The sequence below is a fragment of the Ambystoma mexicanum genome, chromosome 5q (assembly GCF_040938575.1).
Source record: "Ambystoma mexicanum isolate Mex_15411 chromosome 5q, UKY_AmexF1_1, whole genome shotgun sequence".
In the NCBI taxonomy this organism is placed as follows: Eukaryota; Metazoa; Chordata; class Amphibia; order Caudata; family Ambystomatidae; genus Ambystoma; species Ambystoma mexicanum.
The window spans coordinates 552,310,142-552,334,850 of NC_090933.1; positions in this window are offsets into that span (position 1 = coordinate 552,310,142).

Genomic DNA, 24,709 nt, shown 5'->3' on the forward strand with positions numbered 1-24,709 from the left:
ACCATTCATGGAAAAACATCCTCCTCGAGGAATGACAAGGAAACACGTTTTGGTGAAGGCAGTAAGTCGGTAGGTACGGGGTAGGAATTTTTGGTAAGGACACCAACAGAAATAAGTCCTTGAGCTCTACATTTGTACAGCCAAGAAAACTGACTTTGCCAGTCCTTGTGTAACCAATCTCCCAGGCAAATTCACTATTAGTGTGAAACTGCATCCATGTGCACACAGCTAAGAAGAACAAATGTTGCCTTTTCCACACCTACGAATGTGTCCTTCTTTGTGGATAAATAAACTGTAATGTGAGACTGTAATCATTGCGTTAAAGCAGTTACACTGCGATATATATATATGTATACCTCTATACAACGTACATGTTCGCTACAAGTAAGCCAATCAATGGCACAACTTGTTTATTTAGCATGTTACTACATTTTTCAAAGACGTCATGTCATAGATATGTGTAAAGGCTTTTCAAATGAATGCAGGTTGGTAAAGAACTAAAAGTACTACTTTATTTGTACAGCTTGTGTGTCCTTAATACATTATACTTCATTCAAAGTTAATTATATTATGTTTGACTGCGAAACATGCTGCCATTGTTGTGATGAACTTATTGTGCGGCCGCGGAAATGCTTTTAAAACATTGAATACATGAACTACAATATGGCTATTGTAGGCCACATTTTCAGAAAACTGTATGCTGTGACACCAATCTCGTAATCAAGGCTGACAATGCCGTATCCACAGGACTGACTGCCTGTGTGTATTTTGGATGCCCACTTTTTAGGAAGGCTGAACGTATAATGGAAACTGTCCACTGACACAACATACACCACAAGTCTTAGGAAGAAAGGCACAGGTGTCTACACACTCATGGATTGAAAACAAACAACGAGAGGGTTATGAAACACACGTTCAAAATCCTAAAGAGAATTAGCACAGGACGGCAGACAGGCAATTCCAAGTAGAAGACAGTTCTTGAAATGGAAACTAAATGGAAGAGGGGATACCTGGGAGAATATTGCAGAAGATAGGCAGCAATGTAGGGGACACAAATATTTTGGGGGTGATAAGTGAAAGGCGTCGGATGTTGCTACTGACACAGCCCACCTTAATCTAACCAAACTCTGGTATTTCTGTGTGCCGTAAACCAACAACTCGGCCCTATATTAAGTATATACATTATGCAATATCTAATGGTGATTTTAAACAAATGCTTCTTTCCAAATGTTTGCTTCATTCAAAAGAGTGCAAATGCATCACCAATCTAGGCCGCTGTTACATATTAATGAGATTGCTAGTTGTGATGAATTGACGTCTGCCCTGCAGCAGTACAAGGATGAGTGGAAGCTAAATAGACCCCCTCAGCCCTCACACTTCTACAAACCAAGAGCCAACCCAATCATAAAGGTAGAAGAGGCCCAGTCAAGCGATATACCTCCTTCACCTTTTGTGGTAATGTGTTCCTAGGGAAGGCCATACTCGAAACAGGGCTGTAAATGGGGTTCAGTAGCAACCCAAAATGTTAAGTATAGCAGTCCAAAATAAAGGATGGCCCATCAAGGTCATATATAAACATACTTTAAATACTTTAATGAGACACACCATGTACAATACTAACTAACTAGAAGAAACTGTTAAAACCCACCCCATCTTTGCAAACTCTTGCTGGTTCAACAGCAACGCACCAGGCTTCTAGGCGGTGATCACAGTGTTGGCTCGGGTCGAGGATGTAGCAGTCGCAATGGCCCACTGGCAAGCTGGTGTCAAGGGTGGCTCAAACGGAAGGTGGCTACATTCTTGAAGTGTCTACTCATGCTGTGAGGATCGGGCAGTCACCAGGTTCAGTCAGGAGTCAAAGTTCAACGACTGTGATCTGGTATCAGCATGCCATGCACAGGCAAGTGGATTCCATGTGACGGCTCAGAAGTTGCTGTTCGTCAAACACCATGGTCGGGTCGATTGACGTACAGAAGAGGCGATGAAGAATCTGGTGTTTTTGATGATGGTTTGAGCAAGTCAAGGCAGCGGTACATCTTGGTTCGAGCAGAGTCAGCAAAATGCTTTTTCTGGTGTGGTGCAGCAGTGAACAGAGTAGAACAGCAGACAGTGGTTCAGAGGACAATTGACACCACAGGGCAGGGCCCAAGGGTCCTGCTAGATTGTTCGTTGTAGAGCACACTTGAGTTATGGCTCGGAGCGGTTAATCATAGTAAACAGGAGCCTTGACTATTCAGGCTACCAGGTACTGTGAGTCCCACTCCAGCTTCTCAAGTGCCAATGTCAGTCCTTTTCTTGGGGTCCCAAACATGGGGGAGACTGGCACACACCTTCACAGAACCTGCAACATGGTGAGGTCCTAGGCAACAGGGTGGGTGGTTTAGAGGTAGCAGCAGAGTTTACCCCAATGGTCCTTGGGGATGTTTAGGGGACGTGGAATGCCTTGGAACACCTTCCTCAACTTTACAACTGAAGGACTTTAGAAAGGTCTTTTCTCTCAGCAGGGTTCAGTGATGGTCGGAAGATGATTCAAGATGATTCCAAGAAGTGGTGGGGAGACTCCTTCTTTTATAAGCAAAAGTCTCCAGGTGATTGGACTACTTTACGGGTCCAATCCCTGAATTTCAAATGAGTGAACATTGCCCTTCTGATGTCACACCAAAGTTCTTTGCTCCGGGGAAAGTGGAGGGGGCAGGAAAGAGAGAGGCAGAGAGATTAAAAACCTTCCCTTTTACAGAGCTTCTCTGACTACTCGAGCTCCACCCCCTTCACTTCTCTCTAAACACAAAGGCCTTTAGAAATGCAGCCCCTTGGTGTGAGGCCTGAATATTTGTGAATGGGTGTGCCCCTTGGTTTCTGGTCCCAGGCCAGCCTCCTGTGAAGTGATTGACCCTGTGGAAAGAGTGTTACCTGCCCATACAAAGGAACAACGACACAGCAGTTCCCCTAGGCCACAGTCATGCAGCCATGCACAGGGTGGCCTTGTCTGTGAACTGAGCCCACTAGGTGGACACATGTTCAATATCAACTTAATGTGGCCGGGATAACTCTGAGAAATGCTGGCCACAATACCCTATGACTTATATTTACAGTTTAGTGTGACACCAAGACAGGATCCCCAGGGTTATGCAGTTTTGGAAACGGGGTGAATATCTTAAATGAGTCCAAACGTTGCAGAGATGTGGCTGTCACTGCAGCTGTTAAATGGGCAGATGTGACCTCTGAGCCTGCTCTCTGTGACTGTTAGAGCAGGTGCTGCAATCAGGATATTGATGCAGCAGGACACAGATACATAAAGCCTATGAAATGGGAATGTAAACAGCAGATTTCCCTTTCAGAAATGGAATTACCTGCATCATTTTAGTATTTAATACAAATCAAAGAAGCCAGTGCTTTCACACCCTTGCCAGATGGCAATTCATGAAACCGGTTTTCTCACCTTTCCAAACATGAGCAGCACATGGTCGACAACAGAGGGATTCTTACCTACTCTGTTTGAATACTGACCTTAATGTAAATTAATGGCAGGTCTGTTTGCAAACATCATGTAGCTCAAAAAACGACACCTGCTGAGCTTTTGAGTTAGGAAGTAAATTGGTGGGAAATCTTTAGATTTTCCACAAAAGCATATTTATCTTTACCTCTACTCTGTCCCGTGGTATTACGAGTGGTGGCATGATAGTGTAAATCCTTAGTCCCTAGGAGTCAAAGGGGATTTTGGTGGATTTACCACTATGGTAATGCTGCATTGTAAATCTTTCAATTTTTGGTGGTGAAGTGGAGCTCAGAATACAGCGGTACTGCAAAAGTGGCATGAATTCTGTGATAAGCAAAAAAAAAGTATCAATAATGGAATTACTGCCACTTTGTTGCCACACCACTGAACTTTTAATGACTCCTTTACAATGATAAAGCTCAGTGGCATCGTGCTCACCCTGGAAGCAAAACGACACGGAGCAACACAGGTTCGATCCCCAGGTCCGCATTTAGAAACCTCTGGGTATTAAGCGCGTTATAAATAACCTATCATATCATATCAATCAGTAGGGTAGCAGACTAAGCGCATCCCAAAGGTGAAAGGGGGGATTGCAACTTGTCGTTTACCCATACTGTTGAAGGATCTATTTTCTTCTCTCTGGAAGTGTCATATCCAGCAAAAGGAATACACTTTTACACTTTTTTCATGTTTAACGTTAACAAACCGACAGGAGAAGTCAGTAATGGCGCGTCTTAAAGAGCTGGGATCGTGACCCCAGAACAGTCAACCCCTGAAAGATCTAGCACTTTAAAGGTGCTGCAATCAGTCCTTCTTCCTCTTCTTTACTACTTGTCAGAGCAGATAAGTACTCCCATTGAAACATTCGAATTCCTCATTGCTGGGTGTGCATTTAACTTTCTTTGGTGTATGTATCAGTATCTAAATGATGTAATTGTTACAGCGTCATGCCGAGCGTTAATCTTTAAGAATGTGAAGTTTCATTTGCTTTCATATGTCATAAGAAGGCTGCAAAAGTATGCAGCATGCTTGGTGCTTGTTAGCCTGGCATCCAAAGTTCAAGCCCCACATGAGGTATGCATTTAATTATGAGAACAGTAAATTAAAATGCTCCTCACGCAGAGTGCTGACGTGCATGCAACCCCACTTGCATGCTCAAAATGGAGTGCAACATGCATAGACATTGTCCTCCTACGAAGGTGGTGGCAATGTCCCCAGGCACTAAGCAACAAGGGCTGCACTCTCCTCAATGTCAACAAGGACTGCACTCTCCTCAATGTGTTCCCCTCGTTTCTATCATTTTCAGGTGCACAGGCATGCTTTACCCTCACGCATGAGTTGCAAACTGCTACAGTGCTCCTGCATTGGCTACTGACATTTCCCCATGAATTAAGACGACACAGGGTAGTCCCAAATTACCCAGAAGACTTGGAGTCAATCCAAACCAGACTCAGACGAAGTGGGCAAAGTGCAAGGCAAAATCCAGCTATATTATCATCCAAATAAATATACAAGCATTATAATCTTGTTTCTCTCACGGATACATAGAAAAATATTGGCTAAATACTGCAGATTAATCATCAGTGACGTCATAATATAATCTTAGTTACAAAATCCTCTGGGTAATGGCGATTGGTCAGTGGTGGTAGCTAAATATACGATCTGTATGTATTAAACATTTTATAGGGTTACACATATCTTATAGCTTCAACTGGAACCATCTCTAAATTGATAAAGGTAGCAAAACATTATCCCTACACCAAGTGATTGCTTGGCAAGCTATATCATGGGTGCCATACAATTGGGGTTTCTAATTAATTGGCTTCTTGCTGACCAACCTTGGGCAGCTGACAGGTCGTTAAGACATGAGCCAGACAGAAATGGGAGAGAGGCCCAAGGTGTATTCATTTTTCATTAAAGAGTTACCATCCCTCATTCCTAGGCCATGAGCCAGGGTGATCATTTCGTACTCATCCTTGTGTGGCATCTCGTGTTTATGTTTCCATGTAGGAAGTATGGCAGATATCATATCTGTGTTCTATTCTAATGAATAGTCAAGGTCTTCCAATTATGGTTCAAGTGTGATGAGAACATGCATGAAATCATATGACCTCCTATTTATTAAAGTGTTAGCTCTTATTTACCATGTGTGCTTTGTTTTCTGTTGCCACCGCTGATGCTCTTCAGTCAATCTTCATGGAGCTTTTTGGCTTACTGTGTCTTTGCACCTGGCTAACGAAGACTGTTTGCACTCTCAATTAATCTGTGAATATATTGCTTGCTTCTTGGGAATTGTTATCTCATGCTTTCGCTCTGCCGTTCCTATCCTCCCTTATTCATGGCAACCTTGGCTTGGGTGACAAGCTGCTGTCTGAGCTGTGGGATGTATTAAACCACTTAGGCTCTGCCCTGCGGCATCCCTGTGTCCTGGTGGTACCAGAATCATCAAAATGGCAACAAAACCCCTCTGTGCGCCAAAACCTATGGAAATTGCGCTCTACAAAGGACAAAAAGATGGCTGCCAAATCTACCATGCATGTTGTCAGTAGTGTAACGGAGACCTCACTCCTGAAACATGTCATTGGGCTGACCAACCAGTAAAAGATGGAGCCTGCATGACAAGCAGTGCTTGCTGAAAGAAATCCGAAATCTTGCATTTTAAATCTTTTCTTGGTTGCTGAAAATACAAAATGCTGGTCCAAAACACCATAAAACATCCAAAATCCTTGCTGGGTGTTACCCGTCACTTCATTTAAGAAATCATTATGAACATACAATGTCATGAAAAGCAGAATCTGTCATCAAAATATCCACAGCGAAAATGTGCATGCCTGTGAAATCTGTCAAAATATGGGTGCAGTACCAGCAGCCGCCTGTATGACAGCTGTCAGTAGTTTGCATCAGAAGTTTAAACTTGTGCAATTGAAATCAAATGTCTGGAAACGAAGTGACCTTTTATCCAGAGGAACCTAGGTTGTAACTATTTAATTTCCATGGTTTAGAATCTGGAATAAGAGTTCTAGCTGCTTGTTTGAAAACTGCAAGTTTTGTTTTAAACCAAGAAAAATGTAATAAAATGACATTGAATGTAAGCTGAACTCAAAGCCACCAAACCAGTTCCACAGCTTCCCCCAACAAAAGGCATCTCCCTTCTGCTTCCTACCAAGGCAGGAAATCACACCTTTGTGAGAATTAGATCAGGAGAGGAGATCTTGGGCTGCAGCAGAAGGGGACAATGGACTTTCTCTGGCTGAAAGGATATGCAGATTGTGAAGTGTAAAAAATGGCCTCTCCCAGAAGGAAGGGGGTGGATTGCTTCAGAGCTGCCAGGAGGAAAAGGAGGTGGGGACAGACAACCATTTGTGGATTCACAAGCACAGAAAGCATATTTTTTAAAAAGACTGATAAATGACTGTGCAAATTTGTAAACATTATAGAATTAACAGCATTGTTAATGTGATTTTTGGGTGCACATTTTAAGAGATGCCAGAACTCTGTGCGATGTTTAGGGAAGGCACAGTGAAAATTCTAGTTTTGCAGCAAATGTATTTATGTCAGAAGCATGAAACTTCACACGCTTATGCCCATAAACCATGTGCACATGTATAGACATTTTGGACGAACTAGATATTGTGTTTCGGTCAAAAAGTGTAAAATTCTGTCAAATCCAGACCCAAGATCCTACAGCGATGGGGCTTGGAAGTGTATTGCTCCCCAAAATATGTGATATAGGTATGTTATAGTTATAAAGATTGCACACATGTAAATATGTATTATACCAAAAGTAGATTTTATGTTCAAAAGGCAAAGGGCAGGATGTTCTGCCTCATAAAATCACATCATCATGGTGACACCCTGTTTTCTCCTCCAATCAAGGGAGAGAGCAAACTCTAGCCAATAGTCTACCTAGGGGATGCACTTAGGATAATTCAGGATACACACCCCTTTATGAAATACATAAATAGAGACAGCTGAGGACACACACAGATCCACCCACCATCCCGATCTTGGCGAAGCATCCTGAAGGAGATCCATCCATACTCCTTGTTCCAGACTCGAGAAACTTTACAAGCAGAAAGGCTCCTTGCATAGCTGAACCACTTTCAGCTGGGCTTTAACTTCCAGAGCCCATCCCACAAACTTAAAGGGGAAACAAAAGAAACAGCCAGGCTGTGCTGCAACTGCTTGCCTGCCAAAGAATTATCTTCATAACCAACAAGGGCAGATTAAACATAATCCTGTGCCGCGCTGTGCTGTGACCAGAGAGCCATTTCAGATCCAGTCCCGTCGTGCTGTGCAGACCAGATTGCCTTGCTGTCCAGTCCTACCGTGCGGTGTCCAGAGCGCCTTGCTGATCGCTGAACCAGTTCAGTCTAGTGTACCCAGCAGTCTGTCCCAGAACCAGTTCCCTGACGGTTCCATTCAAAACATTTGTAGTGAGTCTCCATAGTATAGTATTGCCACTAGCCTATGTACTGTCCATAGTAATTCCTATCCAAATCCATCCTATCTTATAGTCAGAACTGCATTGTTAGATATATTTTTGAATTGCCAGAACTCTCTATCTCATCCCCATTATCCTCATTCTGTAAAAGTATTGTTAAATATTCTTGCGCTGATATATTTCATCTGAAGAAGGCCAGCTCCGCGGCAGGCAAAAACTTGATCCAGAGGCGTCCTGGGCTAGTGGATGTGCTCCCGTGTAGTATTTGCTTCTTCATAGTCATTCCATAGTGTAAAGAATCCCTGTTTGTCTTTTAAAAGCGCTTCTCTGTGTTTCCCAATATTTCGCCTACCTCAGAAAACCGACCTCCACGAAAACATCCATAACTTCTTCAAATGTTATACTAGAAACATGTCTGCGTGTAGCTAAGATCCACAGCTTTCTATAGAACCAAAAACCGCATCTCAAATCCATGAAGTTCTCCCGCGATTGCGATTACCATGCACGGAAAAGTTTGCAGCAAATTTTCATTTTGGCAAAATCTATCACGTGTAAAACAGCTTTCAATTGCACCCGACCTCAAATGTACGTTTTCACATTGTTTATGACTCTCAAATTATTGCTAGTGTTTTTCTGCAACCATACAAAGCGGCTCCCATTAGAATTTAAACAATTTCGGTGAATTAAACCAGATTTAGTGTTTTACCCAAACCCTTCAAAGACAACTTTAAACCATTTTGACAGTTATCCAATCATTTCTGTTTCTCTCTTGTGTTTGCTGGGGGGAAATTGGGATTGACCTTTGTTTGAATTCTACATTCCTGAAACCTGTTCTCTCTCCTCCTATCTCTCTACATTGCATATTGGGGGGTAGAGGGATGTGCAAGGGGAAATAGTAACCACTCTGCTATTTTATTTGAATATACACCCAAAAGTATTATTTCTGTGCTGCATTGTTTTTGCTCATCATTGATCCTTGTGATTAAAGAGATTGCTTAGTGTGACATCACCCCATTGGTGATTAGTGTATTGTTAGGGAGAATTCTCTGTTTAGGCTGAATTTCCTAACCTAGTGAGTCCCCCAGCAGCTTGGATGGATTTCTGGAGTTTGTTTTTTTTCCATCCTGCCAAGAGTGAGACTCTTTTCTCCCAATCTTGGACATGAATGTGGTTGATTCCTGTGAATGTCAATGTGTTCTATGGGCTATGGGGTCTTTTACTCCATAGGGTCTCCTGTGTTTTGCTATGTGTGTTACACCACACCCTCCGTGCCGTAACACTGGGGCGTCCTAGGTGACCCCCACCATAGACTCCATACCCTGGGACTGACTACTGTCTCCCAGGGCATGTAAAGTCACCATTGGCTTTACTAGACCTAAATTTACTAACAGAACTAGTACAAACCATCCTATTGTGGACGTACTAGTAGGGGTAATTCAATTACCCCTGGTCTGTTATTCGAGGGGGCACTGTTCCGTCCCCCCTCGTCGAGTTTTGGCTGGTGGCAGTGGAAACTACTTGTTATATTCGACCCCGAATATAACTCTATGGGATTCTTCCCATTGTTGGAGGCTAATACTTTTTTCCGTTAGTCTCTAACATACCGCCGGTTTATTTGTCTTAAATAAATCTACCGGTCCGTATTTTCTGCCAGAACTCGGTTTTTAAAATGGCGTCTGTGTTCACCTCTGTAACTCCGAACCAAAGGTTGAGCCCTTTGTTCCACTTTTCGCGGGCTTCTACACAGAAGCCCTCCAGAGTGGTGCCATTCTGTCTGGGTACCTCAGGGGGTGTTGGAGGGGTTTTAGGCACCCTGGACTGAGTTGCCTTGCCAACTCAAGTCGCACTCTGGTGTGATTGTCCCAAATGGTGAACCACCCCGCTCACCACTTAGCGTGTTTTGATTGACAGCTAGGCTGAATGAATGGGTGCTTGCTGCATAAAAGCAGGGCTTTTGGGACTGGATATTCAGAAGTCGCCACAGGACCTAAGAATCCGACGAGGGTAAAGCTGAGCCGACCTGCAACGACGACACCTCCGGTGGAGCCCTGCTGAACCGCCTCACCACTTCCCAATGACAGAGGAGATCTCCCCGCTGGAGAGTCTTCTCCCCCTGACTGGTGGGAACAACCAGTCCCTTTGCTTTTTCTTCGCTTCCAGGGCGTAGTGGTCGAATTGCCCGTGCTGAGCACCCCAGCAACCGGATAGCCACTAGCCCATACCGCGACCAAAAGGTGGTGCCTTGTGACGGAGCACTCTGCGGCTGGTCTCTTCCCTGGTGGTGCAACGATCTTCAACTTTCCTTCGACAAAGAGAACATCTCATCTCTTGGCAAAGCCCCGACTTGCATCCACCACCAGGAACAACTGCCCCCGCCGGAGCTGTCTATGCACTTACAAGGTACCGTGTCCACCTGGCTTCCCTTGTGACGGTTAGCTTGAAGTGTCTTAAATCCTTACCTTTCCATTGGGTGGCCTCCAGACCTTCTTAACTTTTTATTCTAAGCTGGTCCAACCTTTCTGTGACAATTTGCTACAAAGACTCGAAGTGCATTTCCACTGTGATACTTGTTGGGACATATCGCCTTGCCTCTCTCCGAGTGGGCCTGGCCTCTGAACTTTGTAATCCACAGTAGACCCTGCCTTGCGGGCCTTGCATTTGCTTCATAAGAGTGTTGGTACTGAGTTGGTTTCATACCCTGCCTTTTCTCTCCCGTTCTAATGAATATCAGAGTGCCATCTAGGTTAAAGCATTCACCTCTGTCTGCAAATAAGTGGTGCCGTTGAACCTAGACTTGTCGAAATATTGTTAGAGGATTGATATACTTATAGTAATTGTAATTGAAGTTGTTTGCCGTATTAGTGCCAGAGCGTTTTCATAGATGTGTCCTTAAAATAAATAATTATATATCTTTTTAAACCCAAGCTCTGTTCCGTGTCTGCTTGTTCTACTGTGTAAATTGCCCTATCTTGTATACTCCACATACTGCCTAACTCTTCTTGAGGGAAGTTTGACTGCTCAGCCACAGCTACCAGGTGAACCTGTGTGGTACAGACTGCTACCAAGTGGGTTTACTGCCAAACACCTGTAGGCCTAAATCTTTTGCAGTGGTCCCAGAGGGAACTGCACAGGTTTCTGCTTAACACTGGTGTACAGCGTTGGGATTGGTATCGAGTATACAGTTTAGAGTGCTTTTCAACACTTTAGGATAACTAACCACAAAGCTTAGCACTAAAAAGCAACTTTCAAAAACATGTCTACTATGGAAGTTTACAGCCAAGAGTCCTTGTCAGGCGAAAGTACTGAGAGTTTGAGAGCTCTCTGTAGACAAAGGAATCTTTCTGTAAGAGGCAAGAAAGTAGAACTGATAGCGAGACTGCTGGAAAACCAAAGTCTGGGTACTGGTTCAGAGGAACCAACTTCTCCAGCGAATGTAGAAAACAGTGATGGTATTGATCTGAATCAAAGTCTAGATAATGAGTCAGAAGAGGAAAGTGAACCTAATGAAGTTAGCCACTCTGAGCCTCTGTCTGCCTTACCTACTGTACCTACGGGGCCCATACCAGGTCCCACCTGTAACCCTGCTTATTTTGAACTTGAAAAAATGAAGCTCGAATTAGAGTACACGCGTTTTTAGCCCAATCTGAAAGAAACCAAGAGCTAGAGTTCAGACGAATGAATGCCCAAGCTGAGCAGAAGAAAGCTGAGTTAAGACTCAGAGAAATAGAACTTAATCATGAGTTAGAGATGAAAAAGTTGTCTGTGGAAAATGCTTCTCTCTCCTCTGGTTCCTCTAGAAGTTCCAGTCCCAAAAGACCCCGGATGCCTAAGGAATTAGTGGGTATGTATGAACCAAGATTGGATTTGTTGGATTGGTTGAAAATGTTTGAATATAATCATGGGCTCCAGGACATCACAGGGAATGAGTTACTTCTCTGGTTGTTCTCTAGGCTTCCCCCTGTTGCAACTGATGTGGTAATGGAGTTGGGGGAGGTGGATAAGAAGGATTACAAAAGTGTGAAACTAGCTTTGATAGCTAGATTCGGGAAGACCCCTTCCCAGTATCTTAAGAGGTTTAGAACCCTCAAAAAGCATGATGGTACCCCTTTGGCTACCTGGGTGAGTGAAGGGTTGAAAAACTTAGAGGGATGGATTAAGGGTTACAAGGTGAACACTTATGAGGGTATGAAGAATCTTTTTATGTTGGAGTCTATTTATGATGCCTGTTCTCCTGAGCTCAGACAGCACTTGGCTGACTCGAAGGAATTGGATTCCAGGAAGCTAGCTAAGGCTGCTGACTTGTGGGTTGCCAACAGGGCTACTCATAAGGATTCTGGGGCAACTCAGAAGAAGGATGAGGGAAGACAGCCTAAAAAAGACTCAAAAGAGAATTCTAATAACTCAAATTCCAAAGAGGGCCCCAAACAAAACCATAAGGGTAAACCACAAGGAAAACCACAGCAGAATAGTGTACCTTCTGGTGCCAAACCGGAGGGAGGCCAGAACAAGCCACCATTCCAGAAAGCATTCGGTAAATGCTTTGTTTGTGGCTCGACTGACCATGTGAAAGGAGATCCCAGATGCAAGGGTAAACCTTCAGGGGTCCAGCTTGTCTCCTTAGCCTTCGCTCCAGAGGAGGAAGTCCAAATGGCAAGTGGAAACTTTCTACTACTGGCTGATGAACCCACTGGAGTCTCAGCCAGTGTTTCTTTAGTGTCTCTGGGTTTGTGGGAAGAACAGAATTTAGATGTCTATAATTCTATCCCAGATAATACTAAAGAGTATTATAAGGACAGTGTCCAGGTGAATGGTCAGGAGACTCCTGCCATTAGGGACACTGGGGCCAGCATAACTGTGGTGGATAAATCTTTTTTCAGGCTGAGGATGTTGCTAAGGCACCCAAACGCCTCACCAAGTTAGCTGGAGGGCCTGTGCAGATGCTTCCCCAATTACCAGTTCTCATCCAGTGTAACAACATGACTGCAAAGATACCTGTCAGCATACAGAATGAGGTACCAGGACGAGTTCTGTTGGGTAACGATTTAAAAACTCTCAGAGTTGTGTCTCATACCCCCAGACCTCCTAGTAAACGGTTACAGGAGCTAACCAGACCTGCAAGGGAGAGAACCATGAGAGGTACTCCCCAGGAGATGATGAAGAAAGATATCACTCCTGCTCCACTGGAATTGTCAGCTGCTGTCTCAAAGAAATCAGAAGCGAAAGGGAAACCTAAGACTTCTATACCGAAACCAGCAGCCAGCATTCCAGTGCAGCCAACAAGGACTTCCACGCGGTTGTCCAAAGTTACACCCGTAACTCCCCCTCCAGCTGAGGCTGAGAGGGTGGTACAACCCTGTGTGGTAGAATTAGACTCTGATGAAGAGCTAATAGAAGGCCAGGAACTCATTGGAGATCTGGATCCGGTTGACCATCCTGAGCTGCAGTCTTTACTGGCAGAAGGTGGACCCAACAGGGCAGACTTCAGTAAGGGACAGAGGGAATGTCCAACTCTGGAAGGTCTTTGCCACCAGGCAGAAGCCCAGGCTGAAGGGCAAGAGCCTGGGAAATATAGGTTAAACTGGGAAGATGGCCTCTTCTACAGTGAACCGTCTGAGTCTGCACCTGGAGACTACAAACAACTGGTAGTACCCCAAGAGAACAGACCACACTTCTTGCAGTTAGCCCACGGGATTCCTTTGGCTGGTCACTTGAGTTTCAAGAAGACTAAGGAAAGGCTCTCTCTCTACTTTTATTGGCCGAAGATGGGGGCCAAAGTAGAAAAACATTGCAGGAGCTGCCACACCAGCCAGACCTCTGGTAAGGATGGCTCCAAGAATGTGGCACCTTTAGTGCCTCTCCCAGTTGTGGGAGTCCCATTTGAGAGAGTAGGGATTGACATTGTTGGTCCCCTTGATCCTCCAACCTCCTCAGGCAACAGGTTTATACTTGTTGTAGTAGACCATGCTACTAGGTATCCTGAGGCAATTCCTATGAGGACTGTTACAGCCCCGGCTGTGGCTAAGGCCCTCCTTGGTATTTTTACCAGGGTCGGGTTTCCTAAGGAAGTAATCTCTGACAGGGGGTCTAACTTTATGTCCCACTACATGAAAGCCATGTGGAAAAACTGTGGAGTTACTTACAAGTTCTCAACAGCTTATCACCCACAAACCAATGGGTTGGTGGAAAGGTTCAACCGAACCATGAAGAGCATGAAAGGTGCTTTAGAAGAACCCCTTAAATGAAAGTGGGACCTTCTACTGCCATGCCTTCTCTTTGCTTATAGAGAAGTCCCTCAGGAGGGAGTAGGTTATTCTCCCTTTGAGCTTCTCTATGGTCATCCCGTCAGAGGTCCATTGGCCCTGATTAAGGAGGGGTTGGAGAGTGCTACTTCCCCCAAGCCAGTCAGAGTGACTGACTATGTGATAGGTCTCCGGAGGAGAATGTTGCACATGATGACGGAAGCAAGTAATAACTTGAAAGCTGGACAAGCGTTGGTCAAGCACTGGCATGATCAAAAGGCTAACATGGTTGAGTTCACTCAAGACCAGCTATTTCTCGTTATGATCCCAACAAGGCAGAGGGCCTTGCAAGACAAATGGTTGGTACCCTTCAGAGTTGTGGGTAAACTCAGAGAGGTCAACTATCTGGTGGACTTGGGCAATCCCAAGGAGGCTCTGACAGTCTTCCACACCAACCGACTTAAAGTGTATGTCTCGAGACCTGATGTAGGAGCGTTGCTTCTAGCATCATCAGAGGAAGAAGAAGAGAGTGAAACTCTTCCTGATCTCCTCAGAGGCTTACCCTTAGATGAAAAAATTGAAGGAGTGAATCTCTCTTCAAATCTGACACCCGAGCAACAAAAAGAGTGCAAATCTATGTTAAATCAGTTTGCCCCTCTGTTCTCGCTTTCACTAGGCTTGACCCCTTGGGGCCAGCATGACATACTCACTGGTGACTGTCTGCCAGTCAAAAGCAGAGGATACAGAATGTCAGAAAATGTATGAACCCACATCAAAGGTGAGGTCAGCAAGATGCTTGATCTCGGGGTAATAGAGCCCTCTACTAGTCCATGGTCTAGCCCAGTTGTGTTAGTACCAAAGGCAGGATCTAAAGAACTTAGATTCTGTGTGGATTATAGAGCTTTTAATGCAGTCACCAAGACTGATGCCCACCCTTTGCCAAGAACAGATGAGTTGGTGGATAAACTTGGTTCAGCCAAGTTCCTCAGCACATTTGACTTGACGTCAGGCTATTGGCAAATAGCCCTGACAGACCATGCCAAGGAGAAAACTGCATATTCTACCCGCATTGGCTTGTACCAGTTTAAGGTGATGCCTTTCGGATTGAAAAATGCACCTGCTACATTTCAACGGATGGTAAACCGGCTTCTGAATGGGATGGAGGACTTCTGCATGGCATACTTATATGACATAGCAGTGTTCAGCAATTCCTGGGAGGAACATGTAACCCACCTAAGAGATGTTTTGCAGGCTCTTGGATGAGCCAATCTGACCATAAAGGCGAGTAAATGCCAAATTGGACAGAGTAAGGTAGTCTATCTTGGACATGAGGTAGGAGGTGGAGAAATAAGGCCTTTGCTCAGTAAGATTGAAGCTGTGCAAAATTGGACAACACCTACTACTCATACTCAGGTGAGAGCCTTCTTAGGTCTCACTGGGTATTACAGGAATTTCATTGAGAACTATGGGACCATAGCTTCTCCTCTGAATGTCATCTCCTCTCCCAAATTTCCTAAAAAGGTTAGATGGAACGAGGAGTGCAATCAGGCTTTTGAAAACCTGAAGAAGGCTCTTTGCCAAGCCCCAGTACTCAGAGCTCCTGATTACCACCAAACTTTCATTGTGCAGACAGATGCTTCTAATGTAGGAATAGGTGCCATACTCAGTCAACTGGATGGGAAAGCTAGGGAGCACCCCATTTGCTTCATCAGCCGCAAGCTGAAGGATCCTGAAACAAGGTGGGCAACAATCGAAAGAGAATGCTTTGCTATCGTGTGGGCTCTGAAGAAGTTTAGGCCATACTTGTATGGTTCTACTTTTGTCATTCAGACTGACCACCTACCCTTGAGATGGTTAATGCAAATGAAAGGGGAAAACCCAAAACTACTGAGATGGTCAATCTGCCTGCAAGGGTTTGATTGCACCATTGAGCACAGGTCAGGGTGTCACCACCAAAATGCTGATGGTCTCTCTAGGATGTATGTCATCGACTAGAGGAATGAGATTCATCCAGGAGTAGATTAAATCCTCCTGTCCCTTAGTCTGGGGGGGGGGGGGGCGAGTGTTAGGGTGAATTCTCTGTTTAGGCTGAATTTCCTAACCTAGTGAGTCCCCCAGCAGCTTGGCTGGATTTCTGGAGTTTGTTTTTTTCCATCCTGCCAAGAGTGAGACTCTTTTCTCCCACTCTTGGACATGAATGTGGTTGATTCCTGTGAATGTCAATGTGTTCTATGGGCTATTGGGTCTTTTACTCCAAAGGGTCTCATGTGTTTTGCTATGAGTGTTACTCTGCACCCTCCACGCCGTAACACTGGGGCGTCCTAGGTGACCCCCACCATAGACTCCATACCCTGGGACTGACTACTGTCTCCCAGGGCATGTAAAGTCACCATTGGCTTTACTAGACCTAAATTCACTAACAGAACTAGTACAAACCATCCTATTGTGGACGTACTAGTAGGGGTAATTCGATTACCCCTGGGTCTGTTATTCGAGGGGGCACTGTTCCGTCCCCCCTCGTCGAGTTTAGGCTGGTGGCAGTGGAAACTACTTGTTATATTCGGCCCTGAATATAACTCTATGGGATTCTTCCCATCGTTGGAGGCTAATACTTTTTTCCGTTAGTCTCTAACATACCGCAGGTTTATTTGTCTTAAATAAATCTACCGGTCGGTATTTTCTGCCAGAACTCGGTTTTTAAAATGGCGTCTGTGTTCACCTCTGTAACTCCGAACCAAAGGTTGAGCCCTTTGTTCCACTTTTGGCGGGCTTCTACACAGAAGCCCTCCAGAGTGGTGCCATTCTGTCTGGGTACCACAGGAGGTGTTGGAGGGGGTTTAGGCACCCTGGACTGAGTTGCCTTGCCAACTCAAGTTGCACTCTGGTGTGATTGGCCCAAGTGGTGAACCACCCCGCTCACCACTTAGCGTGTTTTGATTGACAGCTAGGCTGAATGAATGGGGGCTTGCTGCATAAAAGCAGGGCTTTTGGGACTGGATCTTCAGAAGTCGCCACAGGATCTAAGAACCCGACGAGGGTAAAGCTGAGCTGACCTGCAACGACGACATCTCCGGTGGAGCCCTGCTGAACCGCCTCACCACTTCCCAACGACAGAGGAGATCTCCCCGCTGGAGAGTCTTCTCCCCCTGACTGGTGGGAACAACCAGTCCCTTTGCTTTTTCTTTGCTTCCAGGGCGTAGTGGTCGAATTGCCCGTGCTGAGCACCCCGGCAACCGGATAGCCACTAGCCCATACTGCGACCAAAAGGTGGTGCCTTGTGATGGAGCACTCCGCGGCTGGTCTCCTCCCTGGTGGTGCAACTATCTTCAACTTTCCTTCGACGACGAGAACATCTCATCTCTTGGTAAAGCCCCACCAGGAACAACTGCCCCCACCGGAGCTGTTTCTGCACTTACAAGGTACCGTGTCCACCTGGCTTCCCTTGTGACGGTTAGCTTGAGGTGTCTTAAATCCTTACCTTTCCATTGGGTCGCCTCCAGACCTTCTTAACTTTTTGTTCTAAACTGGTCCAACCTTTCTGTGACAATTTACTACAAAGACTCGAAGTGCGTTTCCACTGTGATACTTGATGGGACATATCGCCTTGCCTCTCTCCGAGTGGGCCCGGCCTCTGAACTTTGTAATCCACAGTAGACCCTGCCTTGCGGGCCTTGCATTTGCTTCATGAGAGTGTTGGTACTGAGTTGGTTTCATACCCTGCCTTTTCTCTCCCGTTCTAATGAATATTAGAGTGCCATCTAGGTTAAAGCATTCACCTCTGTCTGCAAATAAGTGGTGCCGTTGAACCTAGACTTGTCGAAATATTGTTAGAGGATTGATATACTTATAGTAATTGTAATTGAAGTTGTTTGCCGTATTAGTGCCAGAGTGTTTTCATAGATGTGTCCTTAAAATAAATAATTATATATCTTTTTACACCCAAGCTCTGTTCCGTGTCTGCTTGTTCTACTGTGTAAATTGCCCTATCTTGTATACTCCACATACTGCCTAACTCTTCTTGAGGGAAGTTTGACTGGTCAGCCACAGCTACCAGGTGAACCTGTGTGGTACAGACTGCTACCAAGTGGGTTTACTGCCAAATACCTGTAGGCCTAAATCTTTTGCAGTGGTCCCAGAGGGAACTGCACAGGTTTCTGCTTAACACTTATAACAATTAAAAATAGTGTGATTATATTGTGAATATATAAATAAATATTTTAACTTTGCAAACCAGCCTGATTCCTGGTTCAGTGTGACCGGGGGGTTCAAAATGAGGGGCGTGATATAAGTGGTACATCGTTCAGAATAAAAGAACTTTTGGACACAAATAAATAAATAAGGATTTCATTTGTGCATTACACGCTAGGCATTGACTTAGGTGAAGTGCCGGATTGAAATCACTTACAGATTGGGGGCTCGTCACGAGATTTCTGAATTAGACATACCGCTTGTGACAGTCTAATACAGCGTGCTAACTGACAGGGTACATAATCCCTGTTGGGCTATCACACTGTGCTACACTGTGAAGGCACCCTTCAATAGAAATGCTCTAAGGAGTTGGCGTGTTTTGCAAAAATAAAATAACTCCTAAAAGTCAGAAATGAAATGAATATTTCCTTAATGGCGACCCCAATAGAAATTAATATGGCAAAAGAACACCTACTGCACAAATTATTTGTCAGGGGTGAATGGACAGAGCAGCATCAGAAGGTTTGTTTGCAGAAAATCAAAGAACAAGCCACTGCCACAGGATTAGATACATGGCAGGATCAGGGTCCATTACATGGCACTTAGTGAATTGTACATGGCCCCTAAGGTATTAGAAGAACAAAGTAAAATTTCCAAAATAGCGGCATATCTTTACCTCCACATTTGAGCTATACAGGAAAAATGTGCTGAAAACCTAGATCTGGCAAATATGCGAGTACAATCACTAGAAAAAGCCCAAACTGATCTGGACTCTGCAGAGCAAAGGCTACAAAAGAGCCAAGAATCAGAAAATGAAACCAGACAGTACCTGATGAAAGTAAAAGGAGATATGGATATCCTACAGCAAGAGAAGGTGGAGCAGGATACCAAAGTACTGGCGCTGCAAAAAGAGAGTCAGGAAAGATTGGACTCTCTACTACAGAGCCAACAAAAGTTAACCTTTAACAGAGCATGCGCAGAGCAGGTAGTCACCCTTCAAAACCACCTAGACCAAGTAAATGAAGAAAATAATAAATTAATTCTCAAAGACCTTGACACCAGACAGAATTTGAAGTATGCCAGAAAGCTGGGGCATTCAAGAAACAAAGGGATGACCTGGCTGCACAGAGGGGTACCCTAATTCAGGAAAGGGACGCCTCAGGCAAGGAAGCAACTATTTAAAAAACAAGGTGGAGGAAAATCACCTGGCCATTCAGGGACTGGGTTAGCTCCAAAAAGACTACAAAAAACGGTTTGAGTACAACAGGAGGGTGGAAGGTGCTCTAGCAAATAATGACCAGGCCAGTGAGGATCAGACTCAGGAGGTGACCCTCATGCAGCAAAAATTGTCCCAATACTCCAAAATTAGACAGGGAACACAGAGAGACAATGAGGCTCTCTGTGAGAAAAATGACAGGCTCCATAAACAGGTGGCCATGCAGGAACAATTAATAGAGACCAGTAAGGCCTTGATAGAAGAACGAAAGGTCACATTCTTGCATGGCAGCAGGGAGTAGGGCCTGAGAGAGATGAGGTCCACTGGGAGAAGGAAACACCTGAGCATAACCTCAGGAACCCTGGCACCAGAGACTTTCATCTCTTCAACTCCATGGACTCTGCCAACCCCATGTTCACTGGCTCACATGAGCCAGGGGCCATGGGGATGGTAGACTTCAACCCAATGAGAAATATGGGGCTCATAGATCAGCGCCTCCCAGGAATGGATGGGCAGGCATCTATGTATGGGTCCCAAGTGCTAGGGCCATCTTCTCTGATCAGGGAGACTCCAATGAGGGGAGGATCAGAGAAATGGATCCTCAAAAATATAACTTACCCAGCGATCAGATGGTAAAATTTGGTGGGGAACTCCATGAGAGTAGGCCCACTAAGGGCATCCTGAGAACCTTGTGCCAGATAGGACAGGGGGGGTACTCTGCCAATCCTGGGAACAAGGAAGAATCAGAAGACTCTTCTGAGCGCCACAGGGCCCAGGAAACTAGGCCCCCACATTCTGCCAGCCATTCCCAAGCTTGCAGAATCCGGGAAAGCCTAGAAGATCAGACAGCCACCTCTGGCAGCAGTGCCTCTGAGTAGGAGGATGGGTGGACCAGGGTGACCCAAACCAAGAAAGCCAACAAGGTCAAGAGGGCCTTGCTCAAGGATCCTCTGAAGCAAATAAAAGCCATTAGGAGCGTTATCATGCGCTATCACAAGAATGCAAAATATTTGGTTTGGGAGCACCTTGAGCTATTTGAACAGATGATGGACACTTTCCATCTGAAGGACAGCCAAAGCTGTATTCATTATGTGAAGTGGACATTTTCTCCCTAGTACTCCAGCTTCTTTGCAGGGCTGGAGGATCAGAATCATTCTAGGTAGTCCACCGATAGGGCGGCCATCCTGAGACACTTTTCCATCCATAGGAACCCGCAGGAGGCTCGCAAGGTAGCCTATAACTTACAATGTGGGGAATATCAGGCCTGGTATTCAAGAGTTAAAACGTGCCTTTGTGCAGATCACTAGAAGGGTGCGCCCTGACAGTAAAGAATTTGTAAATACCTTCTTCCATGCTCTCCACAAATATATCATGGCCCAGCTAACGAGGGACTTTCACGAGAAAAGATCACTAGACTGGGTCATTGAACAAGCCACTTGCATTTATGAGGTGCAAAAGCCAGTGGAAAATAAAAATAGGGGAAAACTAACACCCCTGCTGCTGCTAAAGTGGCGGAGGTGAAGGTTGCCCCCATTTTAGATTTAGAGATGAGGGGGGCCTAAAAACCTGCCTGCACATAATCAAAACAACCCCAAAACCCAGAAGGCCCTTGGGCCAATCACAAACAGGGAGCCAGGGAGGAAATCCCACAAATGGGACCCTTAACTCCCCTGATTACATCAGCCCACGCTTCAAGGGTAATAGACCCATCCTGGGTTATGTGTGGACTCCTCCAGCCCAAGGGGGGTACACAACCAAACAGCAGGAAACCCAGGGAACTTCCCTCCTCACTTCCTCCAGGAGGGCAGTAATCCCCCGAATACCGGACTACCGTTTTTTCCTAGGTACTCGCCAAATTTCAACCCCCAAAACAATCCATCGTTCTTTCCCCACTTTCCTGAGCCCACACAGCCCAATCTGGGAGAGGGGAGGCCAAGGGTGGAGGGGTACCCAAACTTTCCTAACCCAGGGTATTTTGGGAGAAGGGATAGATACCCTTCCCGGGATCAGCCCAGGGGAGACATGAGGAACCCGTACCAGCCAGAGCGGGTGTCCCAACTAGAGCGCCAGGTCCATAAGATGGCACAGGATCTGGGTCGCATGCTGAGGGCTCAACTGAACCCTCAGATGAGCATGGCGGATCAGAATTCCTCAAATCTAGGATCTGGTGCTCCAGAGCAATGGTGGGGGAAGAACCCCGACAACCCACCGGTTCCCAGGGAGGAGGCACAACAGGAAGGGGGTGTAAAGCCTTGGAGGAAGCTTCATTCCCCACTTGTGAAAAGCCCCTGAAAACCCCGGAACTGGAACAAAAATCTCCTGCCCCCGAAAGTCTGCCACCCAAGGAGCAGAAGGGGGGGGGATGTTAGGAGAAATAAAGAGCCCAAAAAGACCCATTTTGAGGAGGAGGTACAAATCTTCCAGTTTGAAGGAGATGGATGCTCTGAGGATTCTGGGGAAAAGATATTCTCCTTCAAGGATGGGGGAATTCCTCCCAAAGAACAATGGGCACCAAAGGATCCAAATCCAGACTGGGTAGATGTGGGGACCGAGTTGAAACCACCCATCATCACTACTCAGAATCACCTGCACGAAAATCCTCTGGTTCAAACCCATCCTGGTGATTGCCTGAAAAAAGGGAGGGTGGCCCATAATCAGAACCAGGGGAACCCAAAACGTCCCCTATATCTAGCTGTCACCTTTTTCTTCCAGATTCCCAATACTTCAAACAGAATTCTGCCCAAATCACCTCTCCGTCAGTGTCCAAAACCAAAAAACTAACCCACCAGTTGTCCAAAAATGTACATTATCTTTGCCCCCATGAGGGAAAGGAGGGAAGATTCTATGACCCGGTACAAACACAGGGGCAGTGTACAATTTTGGCACTGGTGGACATTGGATCCCAAGCTACCCGTCTGTCAAAAAGGGCCTTTGATCAACTGAATGCAGGAATGGGGGAGAAATACCAAATTCCTCTCACCCCTCTTCCTGGACAACATCAGAACTTCGACGGGAAGGAAATTCCCGTTGAGGGGACTGCAGATTTGGACATTAAAATTGGGCGACACAAGGTGAAGCACCCGGTCATAGTTATGACTCCAGAGGGCATGCCTTGTTTACCAGGGAATGACATCCTGCGTAGGTTGTCACCCCTCATAGGTTGTGTAAACAAGGTCCTCTGGACCCAGACTAGCCGACCAATAAAATTGAAACAGTGTCACCCATGTTAGTTTAAACGGCACATGCCACAGGGTTGAGCAAAGATCTGACCAAATAGAAATTCACTTCCAGAATAATCAAATCCCAGACGTAACGGTAATTACAGTAGGACAACAAACTGTTGATGGGGAGTCCTCTCTATTTCTAAAAATCAACCTTCCTTCCAGTTTAAGGTGGCATTCCACACTGGAACGAAACACTCTGAAATTCTTTACAAATTCACAATCAGAAAATCCCACTCTTATGGACAAGAAAGATGAAAAATCAGCTCAAAGCCTGGCTGATATTCAGAAAATTGGAGAGCAGTTGTTCATCCCTATTCAGTTAAATGAAGGGAAGGACTCTGTTCTCTCCCAAGTGTGTGTGAACAACGGTAAGAGCTTCATCAGCGAAGCCATGTTCCGCAGACTCCCAAAAGATCCAGCCATTCCCACATTTAAATTGTTAGACAAATGGGAAATGGACCTGGAAACACCCAATTCCAAACATCTACTGCAAAGCAGGTGTATGCTCTAAATTTCCATAGGCATCAAGAGCATAGTCCATAATTGTTGGGTCGTGCGAGATGTCCCTGCCGCATTTTACTTAGGCAGTGACGTTCTCAATCGCTTTGCCATTAGTTTGGACCTAATAAACTTCAAAGCCTGGTCCCGATTAGCGGGTAATGCCATAGACTTTGATGACCCAGAGAAACGATTTCGGTCAGCTCAACTTCTGCCTTATGCAGTGGACATTGAGATTGGAGAGGAAGTCACCATCCCAGAACAGACCCGACAATTCTCACTGGAAGTGAAAGTTATAAGAGGACAGAAACTAAAAAACCCTGACGCTTATATTCAGCTTAATGCCCACTTCCAACAGCAAGGGTTGGGGGTAAACCCAACACCACAAGTCAACATAGAACATTACACCATTCCAATAGAGGTGGATAACAGTGACTTAAAGAGTATCACTCTAGCCACAGGCACCATTATTGTAATGGCGGTTGATGACCAACATTTTTCCATAGATTTAGGTAATGAACTGTTAGGACCAATCCGCAAGGACTGTTTTGACAGTGATAGTGACAATGATACAACACCAGACAGGATCTTCACCCGGCAAGGGGGGAATTTCCTGGTGTACACTTCCTGCCCTTATGGTAAGGAAGATGTGACCTGTGACTTCAGGAGGGATGAGGTGATCTTCCATGTCCATCAGGACTGCCTTCCCCACCTGAAGCCACCAGTCCAAATCAGCACTTTGACCAGGGACTTCACCCAGCTGGAGGAGGCCGCTGATATAGCAAAACCGGAAGTCTTTCCAGGCTTCAGGCAGATGGTTGAAGATAGAGTCAACCTAGCTGATGCCTGTGAGACTCTGGAGCAAAAGCAACAATTAGATTTTGAAGATCTCCTTGCGGTGGACTCATATGACTGTGGTCGCACAAACATCCACACACCAACAGTTCCCACGGACACTGCCATGACTCCAGTGTTTGTGAAGCAATATCGCTTGCCTCTCGCATCAATGGTGTCTCTTACTGATATAATTAAGAACCTTGAATCCTGTGGGATAATTCGTCCAGTACACAGCACCTTCTTCAATAATCTGGTGCCAGGGATTTTGAAACCAAACAGCCAGTGGAGACTCTGTGCTGCCCTTGGGGAGGCCAACAAATACTTCCCGATGGCCGCTTCCCTACATTGACCAAGGGCTGGCCCAGATCCAGGGGTCACAGGTAGCCACTGCAATAGACCAGACCAATGGGTACTGGACTGTACCTGTCAGTAGGGAGGACCAATACAATCTGGCCATTACCATAGGGGGGCAGCAATACACTTGGACCTGGACTCCCTTCGGATACATCAACTCCGGCAACAAATTTTCTTCTTGGAGACAGGGTTCTCAAATACATGCTTGACTGC